Consider the following 14,014-nt stretch of genomic DNA (forward strand, 5'->3'; position numbering starts at 1 on the left):
AATTTACATAAGAACCAGAGAAAGTCAAGTTTCAACTTGTCTGTTTTTCTTCTTCTTTCTTTCTCACATTATTTATTGTTTCTCTCAGTCGAGCAGTAAAACCTGTTCGTGTGGTTCTACTTCTGTGTCTGAGGAGACAGATTGTTTTATAAATGATGAGAGCTGTCACATCTACAGGAGCCTGGAAAGATTACTGTATTTGTATTAGAGCAGTGGTGTTAAAGCAGCATTCATTCATTAAGCACTCAGGTGTCAGTTTATTAGGAACACCTAGCTAAAACTACTTCAGTCTAATCCAACAGTCCTGCAGTAAATCCTCCCTTCATGAAAGGGTTATTCTATGTTTCCCAGTATTGCCGTTGAAACCCTGTCAAACCAGTTTTGATGTGAAACCCTGTGTGATCATTTGAGGGGATTATAGTTGGGTTTGCCTGTTGAAACTAGCATTTACAAGTGTGATCTCAGAACGTAGAGATGTTTCCTCGGTCTGATATTGCTGAAGCCAAGTCACCATCACTGAATGTTAAATGCATACTGAGACATGCAGAGAGTACCCAATTGATTTTTTCCAAACTGTGCACTTCTTCTCCTTCTCCCGTCGTGCGCGTGTGTGACGGTGACACCGTTTCACAAGTTGGAGTTGGTCAGCGTTTTACGACTTTATCTGTGGATATAATAAATACAACCTCATGACTCTGCCGACCACTACACCATGTGTTGGCTAGGTGAAATGAACTGAAGTGTTAGTGACCACAAGTTCATATTCATGTAAAACATATTCATAGCTTCTTTTTTTAACCTGATTACTCTGCGTGTGATCAACCGTGATTAATGCTTGTTTTGGTCTTCCAGGTCGCAGCCTGTCATTCACATCGTGGTGAAAGAAGGAATGATGCCATTTACCCTGTTCCCTACAGCTCTACGAAGCATCAAGCAGGAGGAGTTTGGAAGAAGGACGGGCAGAAGGAGGTGTTCCTGTATGATAGGGGCAGTACTTACGACGAGAAACGTTCAGGTCAAGATGACCACTTCAAAGGACGGGTCTTTCATTTTCCAGAACATCTGGAGTTCGGTAACGCCTCCATAGTTATCAGAAATACAAAGGTGGCTGACAGTGGAAACTACACCTGTGATTTTCCATTTCATCAGCCAATCAGACGATCCCACATTGTGCTTGTTGTTGGTGAGTTGCTTCCAGGAAACAGTTCAACAGACGGCTGCTTATAACAGACGTGACTGGGTCAAGTGTCCTCGATGGGCTCAGGTCAAATTCTCATCTAAAGGTCAGAGTGACACATCTGGCACGGACGAGGCTGCGAGTTAGCTTCAGCTAGACGCCACATTGTTACTGCTGCGTTCATGACGTGTTGTTTAAATCATAATCACAAGAAACCGAGTGGAAAAAACCTTCACATCAGCCTGTGAGACAGAGTTAGTGAAGCCAGATAACTCAGAGACATCCTGCATCCTGCATGGCTCAGGACCAGCAGAGAGCTGAGGAGGTCCTGCCAGATGTGTTTCTGACTCTCTGACTGTGACCCGTCCAGGACCGACACAAACCAGTCTCACCTGTAAATGTGCTGCCAGCTTGAGATAGTTTCTTAAATCTTTCCCAGAATTACCTGTCTGCCAAGTTGATGACACAATCACTCTAACACTGTTGTGTTTTCTTTTGTCTTTTAGATCCTATCTTAACCTGTTAGGGTTCATTTTAATTATGTGCATTTCTGCAATTTTCTGTCTCTAACACCTTCCCATTTTAAAAACTGTGTTAAGATCCAAGACCAGGAGGAACTAGATTGCTTTTCCTCACTTGCATCACTGTAAAAACAAACTGCTCCAGAGTTTTCATCAGCTGTGTTGTCTTACGTTTTAACAGTCTCTGAGACACTTGAACTGATGAGGATTAACAGAAAAAATAGGAGCTCTCTTTTCCTTTCCTTCACCCTCATATTTCAAAATATCCAATAAATCAGTAACTATAATATTGAACTATACAGACCTGAAATTCACAGATCTCTTCAACATCAAACTTTGTCTACAATATTCTGACTCAAATTTCAGATGTTGATGAGACACAGCAAGTGTTCTGAAGATATTTCAGAAAGTGGCAGTTACAGATCATCTCCATCTAATGACTACAGCAGCTTTTATTAAAGACCTCTCCAAAGTGACCAAATAATGAAGAAAATGTCTTTATATGACTCTTGAAAAATGTGCCCTAAATGTTAAAGTTGACTAAAAGAAGCTGTGTTAAATATTTAGATAAAATTTACATATGTAGTTTCATTGAGATCATCGTGTCTTCTTTTGACTGATAATAAAGTTTACCTGTTGTGTCGGTGTCCTCACCACAGCAGGAGTCCAACTACATTAACTTCCATATATGGTCAGGCAGGTAAATTTACGGCTACAAACTCAGAGTGTTTTCACGGTGCTGACTTCCTATTGGATGAGAATAGCTGTCAATCAAAGTCTTGTGGCTGTTGCGTAATCATGCGCTCCTCTGATTGGCTGATGGAGTTAAATGACGGTTATATTTGTCTCTTTAGGTCGTAGAAAGATGCTGATTGGTTTGTTTTGTGCCTGGGCGTTTCCTGATTTCAGAGATACTGAACATCATTGGTGACATATTTTGTCGAAGCTTTAAAATTGACTGAAATGTCGTTAATTATGAAATTTGAGGAACAGCGTTAAAATCAAACGAGGGAAATAATACCCTTTTATTGTGGTAGTTTTTATTTCGGCTTGAATTTGAACGAACTGGATTCAATCTGTGGTTTGTATTTCTTTAAAGCGAGCCCAGTTTGTCTTTAAATGGGAGTTTTTTTATATGTAAGTTCTTTTGAACTGCGGTGACAAGTGTTAGCAAGCTAATTTCCAACAGTTTACTGCAGTAAAGGGAGACGCTAATGTTTTAATGTCGTAAATCCCAGGTTAAGATTCTCAAATACGTTGAAAAAACGAGCATCTGAGCTTTCAAATGAGGTGTAACGTGTGTGCATTAACATTTGTCGTCGATACGAAAATATATATTTTATTTATTTGCTCAGTTTCACATGTAAATCTTGGGTCGCATGCAACCTCCGCGCTAGAAAAGGTTAAAAGACAGAAGCGGGGAAAACATCCCAGGTGAGTCCTGAATGTAATGACGTCAGTGATTACTCCAGTCCATCTATTTTACATTAGAGCATTTGCACATGACTTAATTGGTGGAGACATTTATCCACCTCATCACCTTTCATCTTTGCGTTGCTCAAATTAATCTTAGTGGATTCTCGGTTGTAGGATGAATTGAAATGATAAAACACGAACAAACCTGTTGTGTAGTGTTGTTTTTCTTTTCTTTTTTTCTTTTTTTTTTAAAACACCAAACTTTTGGTCAAAGTTAAAAATGTTTGACTGCATATCCTATCAAACAGAGCTGGGATTGTAATTGAGGATTATATTGGGATTTTCTTTTTCTCTCTCTTCCTTTATGTTTTCTTTCCTCTTAAACGCACTGTAATCCACATGTACAAGCAGAGGAGACACAAAGGAAAAGGTCCTAGTTATAAAATTCTAATCTTGTAAACGTTTTTTTATGAGTTATTGTTGATGTTCACAGGTGCAGCTCCAAAGCCGAACATTAGGCGACTTGATGAAACAAAAGACTGGGCACTTCTGCAGTGTGAGGTTCATGGTGCTTCACCCAAACCTGATGTCCAGTGGCAGGACAGTGATGGAAAGACTCTTCCTGCTGAAGAACCACAGGTCTCTGAAAGAGGAGGCAGCTACGACATTATCCTCCAAACTACTGTGACCAAGACCGACACCTATCGCTGTGTAGCCACACAGGAGGAAATCAGACATCAGGTTCATGCTGAGACCTTTGTGCATCTCATTGGTGAGTTTCTACCTGTTCGTATTTTGATCTTTAGATGATTTTTATGTATTTATTTTGAAAAATGTTTACACATGTTTAGACTGAACACAAAATAAATCTGGAAGAAGAGTCTGTGTAAGTTGAAAATGTTTCAGACTGAGTCAGATTTGTTGAGACTCCTCGTGATGAATCTACAGAGAGAAGAGGAAGAATCAGAGGATGAGGAGGGAAATAACAGAGAGAACTGGAGTCTGTAGTAAATTCTCAGATCAGTCTGATCAACTGTCACATGAACAAACACACTGACAGTTTGTGTTGATTCCTCGTCGACTTCAGCTCCTGTCTGTCTGGTCAATAGACAGAGTGACTGTAAAAACAGTCCAGAAGTGAAATTCATTGACATGAGGCTAAAATGAACTCAGTGTTGAGTCTGAATTCACCTTTCAGCAGCAACAACATCATTAATTCTTGTGTCTGTGTGATGTGACTCTGTCCAGCTGTGAAGGACTGTTATATGAGCTGAACATGATCCACAGTTTCACTCTGATTGTTTCGTTCCTGCTTTTTGTGTCAGAGAAAATGTTTGAGGACAGAAACTGTGTGATTGAGAAGTGGAGTTCAACATGAACCTTTTAGTCCTGAAACACACATCTGAGCTCCGTCTGCTGAAGCGGCACTTTTCCTTCCTTTAGGAGGCGAACACTTCCAATCACCAGGCTGTTTTAATATGTTCAAACATGAAGTCTGATTCTGAGAAGCTGATGAGGTTAAATACTTGGGCATCAACTTTGGAGCCGAATCCCACAGATTTATTGAAGTTTTTCCTCAGTTACATAAAAGAACCAAGTTTTGCTGCCCAGATGTTTCCACCTGCACTTGTTCCCTGTCCTGCACAGACTGAGGCTCAGCTCTAACTCTGAGCCCCTTTTATCTTCAGTCTGCAGCTACTTTCCAGCTGAGATGACGACAGACACCAAACGAGGCCTGTAGTGTTGGTCCACAGGCTGCCTGTACTGTTCCTGTTCTCATTCCCTTTGAGGCGTCTGGTTCACATTAGAGTCCTGGAGCTGGAGGCAGCAGCTGTTTGTAAAGTCACACTCGGTTTGACTAGTTATAACTGAAGCGGTTACATAGAGGAGATTCATTCATCACTGGATTAAAATGGGTTAAACCACACAAACTAGTTCTTCCACAGAGCTCTGCTGTTAGAAATATTTACACCCACTAATGACAAAACTAGTTTGATACAGAATAAACAATCTAGAGGAAATCTTTGAGCTGACTCTAATGTGAACTGTTATAGTGCAGTATTGGTAGTGTGAAGAAGAGACAATCATCATCATCATTCATCATCATCATCATCATCATCATCATCATCATCATCATCATCATCATCATCATCATCATCATCATCATCATCATCATCATCATCATCATCATCATCATCACAGAGTTTAATGAGCTCTGGTGAATATGTCTGAATGTTAAAGACATCAGTGTGATCACATCAAGTATCATTTAATAACATGACACAACATGGCCGACATTATAATCAGTGAATCCATGAGACTGTGATGTCAGACTGAGTCGTGCTCTTCATGACCAGTAAACTGATCTTCATGTGTAAAATCAGTGGAGCGTCCCTTTACAGACACATGAGAAGAAGAAGCTTTGGAAACGTAGATTCACCTCTTGTCTCGTTCCAGCTTGATTTGGTCCGTGGAAAATATTTGATGGAAAGTTCATCTTCATGTTGCTCAAATGGATCTTAGTGGATTTTAGGGTGTAGGATGAATTGAGATGATGAAACATGAAGAAAGGTGAAGTTTTAAAGGAGAATAAATGAGAATGCTCTCCTTCCTTCTGACTAAATAAAACACACTCCAGTTAAATCTCTGATCAGCTGCTGCTGCTGCTACAAAAGAAGAATCACAACAAAACTGATGATCAGTTTTCATTCTGGCAGCATGAGACACTCAGTGACACTTTATTAGGTACACCTGTACAATCTCCTGCAGTTCAGCCAACAGCTCTGCCATAAATTCACCTTTACAAAGTTTCTAATGTTCATTTGTGTGGACTTGTCAGAAATGTGTGGATTGAATTCTGTGTTTGTCACTGAGCTCATAGTTAAAGGTGGTGTTGTACCGGACTACATTATACTGAGAGGTGTTTCTGTTGTCTGTCCTCCCTGTTTACAAACATGAGGGGGTCAGAATATTAGGAACACCTCTGAATATAACACAGTCCAGTACAACACCATCACTGACTCTGAGCTCAATGCTAAAACATAGAAGTGAATGAACACCTCTATGACTGTGTCAGAAAACTGAACATTATCAGCATCATAGAAGTCGACTTCATGACACAACAGTTGTGTGGATGGTATTAGATTGTACAGGTGTCCCTAATAAAGTGAACACTGAGTGTCTCACTGACACAGTGAAGCCCTGAGAACAGAAGAGCAGCTCATACTTTGAAGACCATGAGTTCAATGTTTTATAACACATTCTTTTACATCTCAAACAACAAATTTGACACGATTTCATTTCAAGATCAATTGAGGTGAAACAGAAACTGATCAGAAATTCAAGTGTTTTCCAAACTGTATATTTGCTTCTGTCATTAGACGAGTCAGAAACAGTGTTTTTCCAGTTGAGTCAGTGGATGTAGATGTCCTATCAAACAGAAGCTGGATGGTGTTTGAGGTTCAAACTGTGATTTTCTCTCTTTTTTCTTCTCTTCCTTTGTGTTCCTCTTAAACACACTTTACTCCACATATACAAGCAGAGAAGGTGGAACTAAAGATCTTGGTCTGACACAAACTTGTGACCATTTAAAGGGAAAAGCAACAGAAAGTGTCTCAGTCAGGTTTTGGTCACCACATTCAGCCAGATCATCTTCACTGCTCCTTGTCATTGATTCTCCAAGTGCTGAACTCCACTGGAGGATGAACACATTCTCCATAAAGATATTCCCTCATCAGGTGTTTTGATGATGGTGGGTGGAGAGCGCTGTCTGACACCTGGCTCTAATCTACCATAGGTTTTCAACTGGGTGAGATCTGGTGGACAGTGAAAATCACAGTTTCTGATCCACATCATTTTCAGTCTCATCAGACCTTCAGTGCCCCCGGTGGTCCTGTGGATGGAGACGCTGTCGTCCTGTTTCCTCTGTCATTTCTCTGGTTCTTCTTTAATTTTTCGCCGTCTGTGTCTGACCTGAAAATGTTCTTCATACGTTCATGTTGATGTTCACAGGTGCAGCCTCCAGAGCCGTCTGTCACAATACGTTTATTGAACAAAACGACATGAACGCTGGGTGAGAGCCGCCATGCACACAGCTACGGAAAACCTTGCGGTAGTCGTATTATACGCACAACATCACGCGTGCCTATTCATCGCCCAAAGCCACCCCATCTTGACGATGCGCACATGCATTCCAGTGGTCCACCAAGCAGGACATTGATGGGAAAAAATCTTCTCCTGGAGAAATTGTACATCATACTCAGCAAGAAACCACAGGACTTCTCCGACTGAATGCACACAGAAGAGAATGCGACCGTGCAGACGGCGGAATGCGCAGCAGCTTAACGACTGACGCTTCATAAAACCATTCCATGCTCCAATATAATACTCACACATCTGCCTCGTCATACTCTCACTCTGGATTTACCAACGCCATGGACACGAACAGCCCAGCTATCGGCCCACTCTCGCGGGCGCAATCTTGTTGCTGCTTATATAGTCCACACAAGAGAGAATCAGCATCATAGGTCACCGATGTAGATCCACGTTATATCAGTGGTGAGTTTCTTCTGTTTTCTATTGTTCATTGCATAATAATGTTAAACAAGTTATTAAAGTTTTTTCAAAATCACTCCTCCTCTGTCTGAACCTGAACCAGAGTTAACCAGCATGCTTCACACACTATGACCTCCTTCAACTAAACATCTGGCTGTGGTTTTATTTGAATCGTGTGCAGTCTCACATAAAGCAGCGTGGGCTGATTGAACCGAATCATAGGTGCTGTATGAGAGAAGATTAGGACATGTAGAGACATAGTAAGAAAGAGAACACAAATATAGATAGTCACAGAAAAAAGCTGTGAGTAGTACACGCGTGTAGAACAATCACAGACAACAAGAATAGAGATGATAAGAACTCATACATAACAAGATATACCATAGAACAGACAAGAAATATAGCGATCGATAAACCGACCATGACATTAAGAAATAGATAATCTGCATCAAGTGATATGAAGCAACAAACTCCTCCTTTGTTTCTTTTCGGTAGTCATGTCAGCACAGATACAGGGCAACTGAAAGGCTTTCTCCTAGAAGCCAGAAAGCTTCGAACGACGCCTTCGAGCTTTTATGCTTCATTTATTACTTGTGAGCGTACGACCGACTACAGAGGCTGATCTGTTTAACAAGCTCATCAGTCTGGCTGTAACACACTATCATGAGATGAAGATGTGCTGACAGAGAGGTGATCAGAGTCCCATCTGGGAACATCAGCGTGTGTAGAAAACCTGGGCTGTAGACAGATTGTCACAACACAGTTTTCAGATCTCAGACAACAGGAGTGAAGCAGAAGTCACATGTAAAACAGCCTAAAGTGGAGGTGGCAGGACAGTGATTCAAACACCTTCCTACTGTAGAATACAACACGCAATCTCAGACAGAGAAAGCTGCAGACATACCCTGCCCCATACTGAGACAGCAAGACACGCAGCCAGCTCTTCAGCCGTGCAGTTCCGAGCAGGAGGAAAGAGGCCGTGAGATCCGTGCATGACATCACTGTGCCTGGTGACATTCATCCCAGTGCTTTTCATCTGCTCATCACTGTAGATCATAGGAGCATGAACACAGTTAGTTGTTCTCTTTGTGAAGCTGTGACGTCCAGTCTGATGGACATGATGTGAAGTTACACTCTGAGTCTCACATTGACTTTCTGTGTTTCTGTCCAGGGTTCTCCACGGACATGTTGTCGGTGCGAGTTGTTCTGCAGTTGTTGGACTCTTTTATTGTTGTGTTCTTCTAGCTGTGCTTAGAGCCAAGGGCTTTAAGTTGCAGTAAAGGTAAGTTTAAATAAGTTATTGTCTCAACATTTTCATAATGAAGAAACAACAAAGTGTTTTCATGTATCTGATGTTCAGAGTCTGACAGTTGTGTTCATCTTCTCAGACGAGCAGCGTTCTGTTGTTATTTACTCTCAGGGTGAGATCAGCTCACTTGGATTTTCTTGAATATAATTTTGTTTTCCCTCCTGCAGGTCAATCAAAGACAAGTGTCCCTGATGAAGAGCCTCACCTTTACCTGTGAAGCTGCTGCTGAAGTGTGTGTGTTGTTGTTGGTCTGTTTTGTTAGAATCACTTTGAGTTTCAGACCAAGACAGTGAGACGTGTTGTTGGCTTCACTTATTTCAGACAGTGTGAGAGTTCAGACCTGGTTTTAAAGGTAGAGTTAGTTTCAGGTTCAGGTCAGGATCAGGGTTGTGGTTCAGCAGATAGTTGTGATGGTCCTCAGGTGAAAGGTGAGGTTGTTGTGGTGGTGAATGGTCCTGTAGCTCATTCTGATTTCATATGGAAACATTAACACGACCACAATCTGTCCCTGAGTTTAACCAAGTGTTTTTATACTGTCCTCAAAACGGGTTTTACCTCTCAGCGTCACGGACAGTTACAGCACGACTCCCCCCGAACTAACGAGCTAGCTAACAATAATAATGATAACATATAAAAATGTACCGTCATTCTCACAACAATGGACCCAGTTAAAAAGGGACCTGATTGAACTTGTGATAAAAGTGACTTTTAAGAACCAACTTGAATGATTCAACTGATTTTTCATGCTGAGTTTTAAAGTGTTGAAAGCTCAGTGTGTGTGAATGACAGAGGCACATTGTGAAGCTCTTTGAATAAAAGTTCAAGCTTTAGACCAAAGGTGTGAAGAAATGGTAAATTTGGGGCATTTTGTTTGGTCCAACAGGTAGTTTTTAAGTGAAGGTGTGGTTTAATGACAGACTAATGTATAAAGGCTTTAGCTGACCTGCAGTGCCTGTCTTACTGCAGCAGGACCAGGAGGGGGCAGTGTGTGAGTGTGTGAGTGACAGAGACACATTGTAAAGCTCTTTGAATAAAAGCTCTATATGAATGAATCCATTGATTAAATATTATCAAACTGCTTGTAGCTGTTCACTGAGTTTGACGTGGACATTGACACAAACATCAGAGTCACTGAAGTAAAACCTGCTGCTCTGCTGTAAATGAATGTCAAACATTTTGTGGCTAAAGTGAAACATAATGTGACTTATTTTTTATTATGAAATGTTTCTTTTTTTTCTTTTTTTTTTACATTATTTTGGACAATCATGTGTTGCTTGTTTTTATTTGTTAAGGTGCTGATCCAGAGTCTGTCAGGTACAGTTACAGTCTGAACTGTTCACTGTTGTTGACTGTGATATTTGAATTGTCTCTATCTGACAGTGAGTTTGTGTTTATGTTGTCAGCTGATGACGCAGTTTCAGGGTGTCATGTAATTTCAGGCAGAGCTTCATCATTTCTGTCCAACAGCTTGAATAAAACAGTAAAAATATCAAAGTGTTTGTTGTGACTGTTTGTTTGCTAGCGTGGCTGACGTCACAACAGTTTGAAAGATGGACCGAGGTCAACGGTCGAAAATGTGGCTTCACTTTAGAAAAGAAACTGACGTGAAGAGAAAGAGCAGAGTGAGAAGCTGTGAAGTGGAATTGAGTTTATTAAAGGTTCGTCCACCAGAGGGCGCTGTAGTAACATATGAACTGTAGCCAGTGGGACTTTAAATGTGTAGAAGAAGAAATGTGTCGCTGTTGTCCGGAGGATACAACAGTTGTTAGCCGTTTGGCTTCATGTTCTTGTCATGAGATAAATAAACCTCCTCCCTGGTTGAAAAGAAGCCTCCGGTGAGTTACAACCGTCGGTGTTGAGCTGCCGGAGCCACCGCAACGACGCTTCGCCACTTTTCTTCTTCAAGCGAAGAAATAAAATATCTGCAATTCACATAATTCGGTTGAAATATTTTTATGTTTCCAATGTGTTATGAGTTTGTTGGGAGAAAGTGGTCATGGTAGTCAGAATTAAGGGTAGTGTATTCATTACCATTGTCATTAGGCAGAAGCTTAGTAGGTGTCAGTATCACTATGTGCGGAGAATATTTCCAGGTAACGTCACAAGTTTGAACTTTGAAAGAAGGAGAAATAGTGACATTTTTAAATCTATAAACGAAACTGATTTAGTTAAAAGAATATAGTGTTTTTTGCATAATCTCCTGATCCACAGTCCAGTTCAGTCAGTGGCGGTTATGTACCTATAGTTGGTTCGCCAACCGCCAAAAAACACCTAAGAAGAAGTGAAGTCTCGCGTGAGCAGTTCAGACTGAGAAAGTCTGAACAAGATGGAAGCAGATGAAAGCTGTGTAGCGACTGTGAACCTAAAGTGATATTTTTGCACTTTGCAGGTAGATGGAGATGTTAGCTCGGTGTCCTGGTGTTTCCAATGTTGTTCTGTGACACTGTTTAAGTTCTGTTCTCTGTTTATTAGCGACTGTGTCGACGGTAAAAGTTAGCCAGTTAGCAGCTAATGTAAAGTTCATGGCCGCCATTGCAGTAATCAGACGGTAGTCAAGACAACGAGCCCTCAGATGAGGGAGACCCTGTTGTGACTGTTGACCGTTAATATGACTGTTATGAAGAATATCAAGTTATGTTCAGCGAATGTTAAATGTAAGTGAATGTGTTCAAGATGGACGCAGATGACGTTGTGTAACGACTGTAAACCTAAAGTGATATTTTTGTACTTTGTAGAAAACCTTCATTTAATGTGTAGCATTAAGATTGAGCCTGTGTGACATCACTGTGCACCTACACTGGCTTAGCTAGGTTTTCATAGCCTAGCCTTTTAGCTTCACTGGACCTCTGACTGCACTGCAGCTTTTCCTCTCAATGGATGTTTCCAATGTGGCTTCATTTGATCAGCACTTGTAAGTAAATGAAATCATTTAAAACATGAACTACTTGTGTTCATGCACCTGCTGCTAACAGCACTTTGATTACAACCCTATATATTCATCATCTAATATCACTGAGCTGGATGTTTGGCTGATGCTGTGTCATATTCTCAACATGATGAAACTGTTCATGAAGTCAGTCTAACGTCTGATCATGTGATCATAGTTGATTGAATCTATATAAACTTACCACCTTCGAACAGTGGTTACATAACCTTTGAAACAAACAGCAACTTAACTGTGTGCTCCGATACGTAAACAAATAGCACTACACCTCTGTTAGTCAGTCTAAGACAGTTAAACCCTTAACACTGTCTGAAACCCTCTTTTAAATCTGTGAGACCTTTATTCTATATGTGAAAACACAAAAAAGGGGAGATTTCACTGCTTTCCTCTAGACCACATCAAACCAGGTCCAGTCATCAGTTTGTGTTTTCACAAATCAAATTTGCTTTGTTGTCGAAGCACTTTGTAAACTCTGTTTTAAAGGCGCTCCATAAAGTTGTTGTTGTTGTTGTCATTATTATTATTATTATTATTATGATGAACAACAATAATAATAAAGGTGTCACAAATTTTAAAGTAGGTTAAGGTAATCCTCATGCAAACTTACACAGAGACAGTTAACTGCTCTATACTAACAGCCTATGAATGGTAGTTCTCTCCACCCATTAGCTATACCACTTATCCTTACAGGGTCACGGTGGGCTGGAGCCAATCCCAGCTGACATTGGGCGAGGGCCAAGTACAACGCAGGACTGACGTATAGAGACAAACAACCAGGCACACTCTCATTCACACAATTGTGAACTGTTATGAAGAATATCATGTTATGGGGAACTAATGTTAAATGTTTAGTGAATGTGTACAAGATGGAGGCAAATTTAACGCTGTATTAGCGACTGTAAACCTAAAGGATATTTTTCTACTTTGTAGAAAACCTTCATTTAATTGTTTTAGCACCAGAATTGAGCCTGTGTGGACATCACTTGGTGCACGACACTGGTTTAGGCTTAGCGTTTTCTTAGCCTTTTTTTTTTTTTTTTTTTTTTTTTTTTTTTTTTTTTTTTTTTTTTCCTTTTTTTTTTTTTTTTTTTTTTTTTTTTTTTTTTTTTTTGTTTTTTTTTTTTTTTTTTTTTTTTTTTTCTTTTTTTTTTTTTTTTTTTTTTTTTTTTTTTTTTTTTTTTTTTATTTTTTTTTTTTTTTTTTTTTTTTTTTTTTTTTTTTTGGTTTTTTTTTTTTTTTTTTTATTTTTTGTCTTTTACTTCATTTAATGTTATTTTTAGTTAGACTTTGTAGTATACTTTGTTGTTTTGTTTTTGTAGTTTTTTTTTGCCTATTAGCTTCACTGGACTCTGACTGCACTGCAGCTTTTCCTCTCAATGGATGTTTCCAATGTGGCTTCATTTGATCAGCACTTGTAAGTAAATGAAATCATTAAAACATAAATACTTGTGTTCATTCACCTGCTGCTAACAGGTTTGATTACAACCCTATATATTCATCATCTAATATCACTGAGCTGGATGTTTGGCTGATGCTGTGTCATATTCTCAACATGATGAAACTGTTCATGAAGTCAGTCTAACATCTGATCATGTGATCATAGTTGATTGAATCTATATAAACTTGCCACCTTAGAACAGTGGTTACATAACCTTTGAAACAAACAGCAACTTAACTGTGTGCTCCGATACGTAAACAAATAGCACTACACCTCTGTTAGTCAGTCTAGACAGTTAAACCCTTAACACTGTCTGAAACCCTCTTTTAAATCTGTGAGACCTTTATTCTATATGTGAAAACACAAAAAAGGGGAGATTTCACTGCTTTCCTCTAGACCACATCAAACCAGGTCCAGTCATCAGTTTGTGTTTTCACAAATCAAATTTGCTTTTGTAAACTCTGTTTTAAAGGTGCTCCATAAATTGTTGTTGTTGTTATTATATTATTATTATTATTATTATTATGAACAATAATAATAATAAAAAGGTGTCAAATTTTTAAAGTAGGTTAAGGTAATCCTCATGCAAACTTACACAAGAGACAGTTAACTGCTCTATACTAACAGCCTATGAATGGTAGTTATATCCACCCTT

This window comes from Seriola dumerili, unplaced genomic scaffold (genome assembly GCF_002260705.1).
Source record: "Seriola dumerili isolate Sdu_G_001 unplaced genomic scaffold, Sdu_1.0 BDQW01000418.1, whole genome shotgun sequence".
Lineage (NCBI taxonomy): Eukaryota > Metazoa > Chordata > Actinopteri > Carangiformes > Carangidae > Seriola > Seriola dumerili.